This window comes from Callospermophilus lateralis, chromosome 11 (assembly GCF_048772815.1).
Source record: "Callospermophilus lateralis isolate mCalLat2 chromosome 11, mCalLat2.hap1, whole genome shotgun sequence".
Classification (NCBI taxonomy): domain Eukaryota; kingdom Metazoa; phylum Chordata; class Mammalia; order Rodentia; family Sciuridae; genus Callospermophilus; species Callospermophilus lateralis.
Window position 1 is genome coordinate 105699940 of NC_135315.1, and position 13103 is coordinate 105713042.

The 13103-nt window shown below is 38.7% G+C and overlaps 1 pseudogene; it reads left to right on the forward strand.

The window, feature by feature from the left end:
- Positions 1-13103, forward strand: part of LOC143410740 (transport and Golgi organization protein 1 homolog) — a 39853-nt pseudogene continuing 26750 nt past the window's right edge.

Genomic DNA, 13103 nt, shown 5'->3' on the forward strand with positions numbered 1-13103 from the left:
ATGGCTGCAGCGCCGGGGCTGCTCTTCTGGCTGTTCGTGCTCTGTCCGACCTGGCGAGTGCTGGGCCAACCAGACCCGAGCACCTGCCGGCGCTTCTGGAAGCACAAATTCTGTGCAGACAACGAATGTAGCAGTGAGTGCGCAGGCGGGCGGGCGGCCCTGGGTCTCCGCGGTGGCTCTTCCGGGCTGCATGGGGCTCCAATCCCCCGCAGTCCCCAGCCCCGCGGGCTGGGCTAGGGGGTCACAGGACGATGGGTGGGGCGCAGGAGTGACAAGAGCCTCGGGACCCTGAGTGTGTCCCCTCCGGCTCTGCCGGCACCCCGGCCAGCCCGCTCGGGTTGTGGGGGGCTTCGACTCCCACTTGTTGCCAGCGTTTTATTTTTCTCTACTGACTGAGGCGGGGTTGGGAAACAGGATTCCCCAGGGACAGCTCTCAGTTTATTCCCTTCCAGGATTCGCCTAGGATCTCAGTGGTTGATGGGGTTTCGCCCTGCGCGCCTGGGACTCCCCACGCTGTAGCAGAGCGCTTTTCTGCCCCCGCCACAGGGATCTGGGCCAGTGCGGTATCAGGGAAGATGCTCTCCAGGGCTCGGTGGCCCTAATCCCAGCAGCAGGTTGATGGTGGGGCTCCTTGGGAAAGGGTCACTGGCTCCTTTGTCCTTTTGCTGTACTGGGGATTGGGCTGGTTTTGCCTTTTAACAGGGACTAGAGTTTATGCTTGGGAAGAGCACTGAGTCCAGGCACGCATTGTGTTCCGAGGTCTTGGCCCTGACTCTGCTTCAATCCTGTCATTTCTGTGCATAGAAGCCTCCCTTCATATTTGAGGTAGGGTAGCAGGTGGGCCAGTAATCTTTTGCTTTTGAAAGAGGCCAAGGATCTGCACTGGCCACCTGGGAACTGCAGCCTCTTCTGTGCGCAGGAAGTGGACAGAATTGCTTCCCAGTCCTGAATTGGAGGTGGGCGGTGGGGAGGATGTAGCCATTCAGATTCAGATGAAGAGGTTTGTTGCAATAACAATAATAAATACTCCAAGATTTTTATAAGCCAATTCAGTTTTAGACTCAGTCGCTAGTGTTGTTGGAACCTCTTTCCTCTATATATTTACTGGCCCAGAATACTTCTTATGGCCTCCTGCTTGGTTTCTAGTAACCTTGTAACTTGATGACCGTGTTGTCCATAAATTGTAAGCAGTACATATTTTAAAATATTCATGCTAAAAAGGCCAAGAAGTTTACCATTGAGCTCTTTATGCCTAAATTGGTGTTACCAAAAACAAATTTTATAATTTGAATTGTTTGTTCCACTCCAATAAAGAAAAAAGATGTCTCCAATATATGTTAAGCAGTTCCTAGAGGTAACGCTAAGGCTGGAGTAAATAAACACTCAGAAAAGCAAAGCAGCTGCCATGATATTTCCTTTCAGTTTTGGGTGAACAAAATCAGGCTTCCAGCATGGTAGAATGTTTGCTATTCTTGGCTATCAAGCGCTATCCTACGTGGGCTACCTGGACAATCTCATCACTGATGCTTCCTCGGTACTAAGACATGGTGTTGGTAAGGTTCAGTGGAGTAACATAACTTGAGAAATGGCCTGTGTAAAAACAGATGTGACCAAACACAACAGGTGGGTCTGTGTTGTGTTGTAGGAAGTAGTGAGGTGTGTATGTCAGGTGTCCTTGTGTGCCTTCCAAATAAGTGCTCCAAAAAAAAATAACTAAATAGGTGCTCCATACTATGCATTATGTTGTCACCTAATATATTACTGATTTGTAAATCCTCTATGACCTAAGGGGGAACAAGAGAAACATTGCCATTTCCATTTGTGATGAGAATTCCCCACCTTAAAGTTGGCCTCTTAATAATATATGAATTAGGATGCTGACAGTTTTGGAAATAGTCCTATTTTAGCTTCAAAATAACAAGTTACCCTCTCCAAATCTGTGTTTGTTTCTCAGACATATATTTTTATAAAACACACATTCTTGTGTATTTTACTGCTAATTGGCCTTTAGAAAAAGTGTTATTTCCATTTCTTCTTTGTGCTTTTTACATACATCTATTGTCCATTTCATCTTAAATCAGAAACTGTGTATTTGGTCAACCAAAAGAAAAATGTTGCTTCTACCAGTTTCTAGATCAATTGTGATTCTAGTCCTGCATTTTAAGCATGAAGGTATTGCCTGACCTTTTCTCATGGTTAAACTTGTTCCTTGTCAGATAGGATACCCACTTTGATTTTGTTTATTAAAAAAAAATACGAATGAGGATGTTTTGAAACAATCTTAATGTTGGATATAGTCAACAATATTTGCTCAGAGAAAATACATTTCCTGGTAATTTACCCAGATCCTGAACACAGAGACAGCAACTCTGCTGCAAATGAAATTGACAGTGTTTATGGCTGCATGGTAGCACTTGGCACTTGCAGCCACTTAAAGGTAATGTCTTTTAGCGGTTAGTTCAAGTTAATTAACCCCTTGGGGGTTCCTGGATATTCTTCCCTCTTCCCTCCCTATTACCTCTGCATGAAGCCATACTTAAGCCTGTCCGTGTCTACACTTGGATTTACATATTTGCAAAATGAAGCTTTTTATGATTATGAAACAGAAAAAAATTGAGGCCTGCAAGAACCAAGAGTTTCACTGAAACCAGCCATGATTGGTGGTAGCCACATTGCTTTTTATTTCTCAGCACAGAGAAAAATAGAGAAGCTTCCTTTTCCCTTGTCAAATTGCAGGGAATATTGTATTTTATAGCAATAAAATCTTGAAGAATTTTAGATACTTTTAGCAGGTGAATTAAAAGTGATTCCAGAGAGTACTGGAAAAGCTTGATTTTTGTTCATAGTGGGATTCATATTTCCTGATGGGTCAATGTGGATTGTGAAAAATCAAATTCTAATGTTTGTTTTTCTTTTTTCAATGTTCATATACAGTGTTAATGTACCGAGGTGAAGCTCTTGAAGATTTCAGAGGCCCAGATTGTCGTTTTGTGAATTTTAAAAAAGGTGACCCTGTATATGTCTACTATAAACTGGCAGAGGTATCACCAGAACTTTGGGCCAGAAGTGTAAGTAAAAGTTTGACAGGTGTTATATTCTTACTTTTGATGGGTTTTTCAGCAGTGTAGATTTAAATGACTGATTTCTTGGGATCTTTGTAGAGTTAACCTAACCTCTCTGCCAGGCCCTGTGCTCCTAACATGCCTTAGGCCTGGCACAGCATAGAAAGTCAGTAGACTTTCTGAAACAGAACTGAACTGGTTGTGGTTGCTACCCCTCACATCAAGTTCCAGAAGGCTCTACACATCATAAAGGTTGTCATGGTGAAAACCTGACAATTCTTAGCTTTGCTGCTTCAAAAGGGAAGGATTCAAGGACATTAGAGTTAATGCTGTAAATTAAGTCTGAGATAGTAACTCAGGCATGCATATTTAAAGTTGATTTTTTGTGTATTTTACCTAATCATTTGTGCTGTTTTTACTCTAAAAAAGCAGAATACTATGTTCATTATGTGCTTTTTTTTTCTTTTTTGCAACTTCTGGGTCATCCATTTCCTGCTTTTCCTATAATCTATGCCTGAAGGTTCTCCCAGGGGTTCTACTTCTAGCCAGTTGTATGGATCTTCTGATGAAAGACATGACATTGTTTATATCATGCTTTGATATTTTAAATGGGGAGATTCACTAGGAGTGACCTCATTGAGAGACTTATGAGTATTGTCCTTTTCATTTAAATGTGATATGTGGATTGTTTACTTAAAATAGTAGCAAGGGTCTTTGATGACTGTAGGAATGTTCCAGTTTAGAGACATTCCAGGTTGCATCCCTGAAAGTTCTCACCCTAAATAAAATACCACACAACAGAAAATAAGAGTAATCCCTATGGGAAAACTAGTTTCATTTTGTTGCCATTTCTGATTCTTAGGGAATGATCTTGAAACTTGGTGCCTTTAGGTACAAACTTTATATTTAGACAGAGTCCCAGTTGCAGTACTCCATATAAAGCACCATCTATTGTTTCTTTCAAGTATACCAAATAGGATTCGTAATCTTTAAACTTGGAACTGTTTTTCCATGTACCTAAGTGGCATTTTTCATACAGTAGTCGTCTTTCTCCCCTTCTTTGAACTTTTGGATAAATGGGCTTGATTTACATTTTCTCCTGTCACATTGTAGCCTGTTAACTATGTTCATCCCTAGGACTCTTGCCATTCTGGGTGGCAGCACTCATCCTGTCTTCCTGAGGAGCCCTGCTTTCAGCACCTGACCAGAAAGGATCTTTGCCGACTGATGAGTGTTTGGGTGGCACTTTGTTTGCATTGCTCCTGTGGCATTCATTTGTCTTCTTTGCCTTCAGTCAGGTTGTGTTTTATCTTAGCTCCCTATAAAGTGAAAAACTCAGTTAGGAAAGGACCCCTGTCTAATCCATCTTCCTTTTGAATATTTCCTTTCAGGGCAGTGGCACTTAAGTACATTTGTTCTGATAGTAGCTTATGCAGAATTTGTTCTCTTCTGGCAGTTCTTTGCTCCCCACCCATCAAATCAAATCAGCAGCACCTCGGCAGGGATGATGTATGGAAGCAAAATTAGGTATAAAAATTATTTCCAGTCATGAGCCTCCGTGATTCTGCATCATTTTTTTTCATATCACAAGAAATGGGATACCACCCAGTGTGTAATTATGGAGCTTTATATAATCTATGGTCTCAATTGACACAGATTAAGAAGAGATAAATGTGTTTCCTTTCTCCATACATCTCTGGGTTTTTTTTCCTTTTCCAAATTTAACCTTAATAGAATTTTCATCAGAAGGGAAAAGTGTATTTCCCCTCAGACTCGCCTCTCATGTCATGAATGTTATACTTAGGAAATTAAAAACTCTTTAGTTTTCAAAATGATTCTCCTTTTGAGTTTTTAGTTTTCATTCTGCAATGTTGTTGATTTTCTAGAGTCTCAGACTTTATCTGCCAGTGATGAAGCTTTTAATTGCTCCGTCTTATCTAATCTTCATGGCAGTATTCTACCACTAATACTGGCTCTCAGATGGTTTCTAGATATAACAAGAACATTCATGAATGGGGATATTTTAGAGTTAGTGATAAGATGCCTTTTTTAATTTTCTTTTTTGGGCGTTTGATTTGCCTATCAGTTTCCTTTAATTATTGGCAAGAATCTTCTGTTCCTTTTAGTCAGTAGTTAGTAATAAGAGTGTCTTTCTCAAGGGGAACTTTATATACCTTTTGTACACTTTATGTAACTTCATATAATTTAGCTGTTGGTGCTGAAAATAAATGGGGTTTTTTTCTGCAGAGGATTTATTTTGGGTGAAACTGAAGCTTGATATGTGGTTTAGTATGCATTATATTGTAATTTTATTTTCTCCTCAAGTACTTGTAAAAGTAGATTTGGAAAAAGCTAGGAAAGCATATACTATCAATACATTTGCTATAGTGGTAATACATTTTAGAGATTTTGTATTGTTTTTACTTATTAATTTTCATGACTGTTATGTATTGGTTAAGAAAGACATAAATATTGGTTTATGAGCAATGCTACAAAATGTACAGGTAAATTCTTGCTAGAGGTTATTTGGAATTGCATTTATAACCAGCTTTGATTTATATAGTTTTAACCACATAATATACAATAATCTCCTATGCAGATCTTTTATTTACTTCAGAAGTCTTAACTTTATATGCTCTGTGTTGAGAATTAAGCTAAATGTAAAAAAGAAAACTTCAGTGGTTGGAAATGTTGTTTTAACAGTTCTGTACTTAATTTTTATGTGGAATAATAATCTCAGTGTAATTGTTATAGCAACTTTCTTTCTTGGTTATACCATATACCTATCTATTATGTGTATATTTCCTGCCACTTCTGAGAATCTCTTATTTATATTCCTTGTACAGAATTTATTTTATATTTGTCTCCTTTGCACTATAGGTTGGCCATATATTTGGATATTTTCCGAAAGATTTCATCAAGGTAGTTCGTGAATGTACTAAAGAAGAGCTACAAATTTCAACAGATGTAAGTTATGGATTTCTTTTTTGTTCTCAATTGTAAACTGGCTTATAAATCCACCCATTATATTCAGTTAACTGCTTCTGAAAATTTTATAATGTGTTTATAACATTTGTGTATCAGATTTTCATTTGAAATCAGACTACCTATAAAAAAAGTTTGAAAGGCATTCAAGGGTGATTATATTATAATCTGAGAGTTTTCTAATATATTGAAACAGATATTCTTATAGAAGGCTGTTTACTCAACTATAGGGCTTTTCTCTTCTGTTTTATGTGTGAAAAATAAATAATGTAATATATTTGTACTTGGCTATTAAATTTAAGAGGTAAATAATTTCATTTTACAGGCAAAAGGAGGTATTCCAACTTGAAAACTACTCATTGGATAGTTATTAGATATTTTAAGTATATTCAGGTAAAATTAATAAACTCTAACTTTTATACTAGGCTAGAAATACGTACTTACAAAGGTTTTCTTATTCTTAGTCATATATGGGATCGTAGTCATGTTATAGATTTGGAAAAGGGGACCTGAGCGTTTCAGGTGATGTTCAGTCTCAGATCTTTTAAGGCGCCAACTGCTTCCTTTATACAGCATTCCTGTATTGTGCTCTGACTTAAATTGATTTTGTGACTGAAAGGATTTCGTGTTCTAGAATTCTCACTTCAGCTGATTATTTTCTAGAGTTTTAAATTGTGTAGTAATTGATGCCCACCAACATTGAAACATCTTTGGGCAGCTCTTTGTAGTGGCTGTAGAATATGCAAGCTGCTAGGCTAGGATAGTTCTTAGATTAGATGGGGTGAATGGATAAAGTCATCCTGTTTGTTGTTGCTGTTCCTAAAATTTCTTCATAATCTCAGGGGCCATAAAATCACTTCTGTTGCTTGTTGGACTTCATTGTTGGTAAAGAGAGTTAGTTCTTGGGATTTAAGCTGTGACAGCAGTTCACTGATTACAGAGAACTCATTTGTTTTGAACTCTGCCTTTTCATTATGTTTCCCATTACATGCATCCCTCATGGCTTAGAAATGCATGTGATGGGGAGAGGAAATCATTCATCCCTACAACATTGAACTGCCTCCCCCACCCCCAGAACCCCCACAGAATATTTTGAAGATTTAATTAGGAGATGGAAATTTTTAAAAAAATTTCCATTCATACTATGGCTCCTTTTATATGTCAATTTGCTTACTAGTGGCAAGAAGGAAGACTAAATAAATATATAGATAGTCCTGAGAGAGGTCTTAGTGACTGTGAAACCCTGATGAAGAGGAAGGTGTGTAACTTGTTGAATCTTGTTTTCAGTTTGTTCTTGTGTTAATAATGTGAGGAGCCTCCTTAATATCATTTTTATTCCATCAAATGTACTTGTATCTCAGTAAGATACTTTAAAACTGATTCATCTTTCTCAATGCTGCAGGATCTTCCAGCTTCTCCTGAGCAAATGATTAATAATTAAATTCCTGAAACATAGGTGTAGATTTTAGAGCTGGAGGATCCTACAAGTGATACCTTGCCTTTTTCTACTTATGCTCAGAGCAAATTGAGAGAGACCCAAGAGTCAGGCTGTTGGAGACCAAATTGTCACCATTTTTACTCATTATGCTTTTTAAAGAATATGACCCATGTTAAAAAAAGAAAGAAAGAATAGACTTTCTAACACTGTAGTCTAGAAAAAGACAGATTTACTCAGCCATAGAAGGAGTTAGCCAATGGGGGTTGGAGGAGGGTAATCTGGTTGACCCCAAAGATTCTTTAGAACCAATCCTGAATTTGGGAGCATGGATGAGTTTGCTTTTGTGACACTTTGTTATTGACACACTAATGTTTTCCTTTTCCTTACAGGAGACAGATTTTGTCTGTTTTGATGGTGGAAGAGATGATTTTGATAATTATAGTGTAGAAGAACTTCTAGGATTTTTGGAATTGTATGATTCTGCAAATGAAGATTTTGAGAAAGCTATAGAAAAAGTGGAACAATTTCCTGAAGTCTCCCAGGATGTTGAACCTGAACCTAAACCAGTAGTAGCAAACTCAGAGCAAATTGAAAGTGCATTCTCAGAAAACACTATGGATCTTGAGGAACAATTTCTGGCTCAGAAGAACCATCCTCATGCAGATAGTCAAACAGATAATGCTCAAGGTGAACAAACTTCATTTGAACCCTTTGAAGAAATACTACAAGATGAATTGAAAGTGCCAGAAAGTGAAAACAACAAAACCAGCAACAGTTCTCAGGTCTCAAATGAACAGAAGACTAATGCTTATACACTTTTGAAAAAAGAAATGACATTAGACTTGAAAACCAAATTTGGCTACACTGCTGATGCACTTGTGTCTGATGATGAGACGACCAGACTGGTGACTTCATTAGACGAAGATTTTGATTATGAGGAATTGGATGCTGATTATTATGCATTTGATAAGGAAGAAGAGGAGAATGAGGAAAGCTTTGGGGAGCTCCCATTACTAACCTTTGTAAGTGAAGAAGGCATGAAATTCCCAGTGGAGTTTGGAGTGGAGAAATATTCAATAGGTGAAGAGCAGAATTCAAATGAAGAAGATAAGGTTGAGGTAACTCTGCCCCCAGGCATCAAGGATGATGACAAAAATATACTGACAACCTTGGAGGATACTTTATTTATTGGCACAGGTGGTGACGAGAAAACAGATATGATGGATTTGGGGAATTCTTATTCAGAAGAAGAAAAAGAAGATGAGGAAGCTGTAGTTCCAGATAGAAAACAGAAGAAACCACAAGCAGCAACAGATTATATTTATCCTGAAAGTGCAGAATATGGTCTTTTTGTGGAAACCTCTAAGACAGATAATGATGAAGAGCCAAAAGTGGACATCGAACTTCATATTAAAGGAAAAGAGACAGATGTTCAGGAGCCTAAGAAGCACCTGATGCAATATGTTTCAGAATTAGAGGATGAGAAGATAGAAGGGATGATTGCATATACTTCTCCCCAAAGCAATAAGCTCAGCTTATTGCCAGCTGTTGAAAAGGGCAAGGACACATTAAAATCAGCCTTTGAAAACAAAGAGAATGACCTAAAAGAAGCAGTTATCTATATCTCAAAAGACTCAAAAGAAGTGAATGAAGAACTCTCTTCACCTGGAGAGAAGATTTTGGAAGATAGCTTAGAGAATAAATCTCTACATAAAGCTGTAGGGAGTCTGATGACCCAAGAACAGAGTAAACCACCAGAATCCTTGGGTATTGCAACATTCCTGGGAGATAATCAAAATGATGCATCCAAAGATGGAATGGAGGAGCCAGGTTCAGTAAATACACCAACCCTGCACATAGACTCAGTGGAGCATCAACCTCAGGAAATTAAAGAGGGACTAGTTCTGAAAACTGAAAATCAATCTGGATTCTCCTCTCCAGATGGAATTGGTTTGTTAAGAGAACCAGAAGAAGAGGTCCAAAGTCCCAGAAAAAATTTTTCTTGGCAACAAGAAAGAGATGTGATTGTTACAGTTAGTCATGTAAATGAGAAGATAGGGCTTTCCAAGGACAAGGGTAAAGAGTAGTCCTTGGCTGAAGAATTGATTCAGCATAAGGCAACACAGGGGACACAGGAAATTAAAAAAACAAAGCAAACTGACGAGGTAGAAGTACCGGGTCTCCATACCGAAAGGCCAGCATCAGTAGAGGAGGATTATTATCCCCCTGAAGAGCTACTGGAGGATGAAAATGCTGTAAGTGCAAAACAGTCAAAAGAAAAACATTCTGGGATTCAGAATGTTAACCAGCACGTTCTTGAGAAAGCAATTTTAGAGACTATCAATCCTGATCTAGAAACCAAAGAAAACAAACAAGAAATGAGTATAATTTGGGAGATTTTTAAGAAAAGTGAAACCACAGCCAAAAGGGTAGACATGATGGACAAGGAACGAGGTGATATGGAAATGGGAAAGGAGGAAAGTCCTCTGGCAGATGAGGAAGCCCAGGGACTCTTTGACGGAAGTGATGAGGAAAACACTCAGACTTCAGGGATAAGTGAAGTATTTCAGGATAAAAATTCTGATGATCTTGAAAAAGACAACCCTAAGGAACATCTGAACACTTCAGGGTCTACAGAAAAGGCTACTGGAAAAGAAATCTCAAAAAGGACCTTGAGGACATAGGGCATATCACGGATGCAGAAAGCCAGGGTCCTGCTTATGCAGATCTTGAAGATGATATACTCCCACAGAGTCCACATATAGCCCTAAAGTCAGAGCTTAACGATCAGGAGGAAGACTTCCCCATAATCCGCAGCTTCTTTACAGAACAAAAGTCCTTGCAACGCTTCCTGAAGTACTTTGATGTCCAAGAACTGGAAGCCATGTTGCAGGAAATGTCATTAAAGCTGAAGTTGGCACAGCAGGAGAGCCTGCCCTATAATGTGGAAAAAGTTCTAGATAAGGTCTTCCGTGCCTCTGAGTCACACATTTTGAGCGTAGCAGAGCAAATGCTTGATAATCGTGTGAATGATATTAGAGACATAGAAATAAAGGAAAGTAACATATTTGAAGAGGCTGCAGTGCTTGATGATATCCAATACTTGATCTATTTTGTGAGGTACAAGCACTCCACAGTGGAGGAGACTGCTCCATTGATAACAGCGCCTCCTCTACAGGAAATCTGGACTAAAGCTGAAGGTAAATACCTGCTTGCGGCTTGAGCTGGAGAAAAGGAGTTGTTCCATCCAGGTGTTTTTGTGTATTATTGTAAAGTTCTGTTCAGTTTCCATGTGCCTAAAGGAGAAAGAAGGCTGACTCAGGAGCCCCATATGTTCCTTTATTCATTCTTTTGGGCTAGAGCATGAAAGGACATTGCTTATTCGTTTTTCCTTTAGGACAGTTGGGATTGGTTAGCATGTTCAAAGAGAAATTTTATAAAAAGTTAAAGAGAAAGATATAAATGAGAAACTAATGCACAAAAGTAGACATGTTAACAGTACAGATTTTATGTTAAAATTAAAAAAGGGCTTTATTAAACATAATTTCTTAATCATAAAATATCTGTACTAGATCATGTGGGTGTGGAGTGACTAGCATAACTTTTTTTTTTTTAGAATTTAATCTCTTTTTATGTGGTGCTGAGGATCGAACCCAGTGCCTCACCTGCACTAGGCAAGTGCTCTGTCACTCAAGCCTAGCCCTAGAATAACTTTTAATGGATAGCTTGCCTGAATTCCCCTCCCCAGCATTTATCTTTTGTGGATACCATGCCATTTCCAGTCTCTTGGGGGAGAGGTCACTTATTCTGGTTTTACTCCTCTGGGTTCTAAGGTCCTTGCATTTATATTAATCAAGGATGGAACCAGGATGACAAGCCTTATAATGTAGTGCTTGACACATAGAAGCCTTTCAATTAAATATTCTTCAGACTGACAATGAGCCAATATCCTGATAAAAGCTTTCTGTTTCCTGGTTTCATATTTGATCATCTCTATCCATTGTTTTTCAAAATGAAATATTTCAACTGAGAGTATATGATAAGAATTCCAGAAGGACATAAAGCCATTGGAAAATTTACATCCCAAGAATGCTAATTTTATCTGATAATTTGGGGAAGAAAACAGTTGTACATTTAATCAAAGCAGATATATTTTGGATACGAATGCAAAGTACAAGTGAATGTTCAGGGTAGAATATGAAGCTGTAAAGAGATAATTTTTGCTCTGGATCCTATTGGTCTATGTCCTGAGCTCAGGAAGGAGATAGGTTCACCATTTGGCTCCTAGGTTACTTGGAACATATTTGAAAGTCACATTAGCAAGCTAGACTTACGGAATTCCCTTCTCTATACTGGCTCGGTGAGACCAGCACACTTGTAGATGAAAGAGTTCCTGTTATTTCTGAGCAGAATAGACATTTCACATTTTTGTTCTGGACCAGAATTCTCTTCTGCACATTTATTCATGTGGGTGTATGTTGGTTTGCCAAGGGAAGTTAAGTTATTGAAGCCTCTATCATAAATGTATTTGTTTATGAAATACTTTGGATTAAAGGCTTCTTTATAAATTTGACTGTATAGTTCAGTCATCCTTTAAATGGGATAAAAACAATGAACCCTCCCGTATCCTTGCCCAGTTGTTCTCATGGGCGCATGCCAGGACAAGGAGGGAAGTGTTGAGGTATCTGGAGCTGTGTGCTGAGGGGGAGTGCTGATCATTGGGCTTAAGTGGGGGTAGATAGTGTCATCCAGCTGGCTCAATGCATTCTTCTCCCCTGTAGAGATGCAGCCACCCCATGAAGATGATTTTCCTAAAGAGAACACAAATCATCTTAATAGAAATCTTCATGAAGAGCCTCGCCTCCTGAGTCATCATTTAAATATGAACCATCCTGAAGAGCCCAGCCTCTTGAGTCAACCTGTGACTGAGGACATGGGTGTCTTAGAAGTGTCTCAGATCCCAAATACTGAGAAAGTAGACCCAGGTAAAGCTTGCCAATTTTTCTCTACAAAGTAGAGGCATTATCATAATGAAGGCTTTCAAGGATATTTGTTGCCAAAGGTACAAAATAGAGCAGAGAGTAATATAGGTACATGTGAGTTCAAAAAACAAAATCTCTTAAGTGAGAGAAAATCAAGAATAAAGATGACTAGAAATCAAAAATAGGCCAGAGACTGTAACTCACCTAAAAGCAAATGTTTAGCTCTGACTAGCTTGTGTAAACCATTTACAACTAAAATATTATTCTTCAAAGGCCTTATGCTCTAAAACTGTAATTTTCAACCAGACCAACAGCACCAGAAACTCTGGGGGTGGGACCCACAATCTGTGTTTAGCAGGCCTTCCAGGAAAGTCTGGCCTGGTACAAGTTAGCTTGAGAATCACTGTTCATAGTCTCTTAAATTCTGTGTTTTTTCCCTTTTCTTCTAAATGGAATGTACTATACCTCAAGTCCTGTTTTGACTTGCTTCCTGGACATGGTAATTAAACTTTTTCAAATGCAGTCAATCGTCCAGATCTTTATACTATATACTTACAGGAAGCAGTACAGAACTGCAATCCATTTTAGACTGACACTTATGAATACTTCATCATAGTGCACAGTATCCAGTGGGAG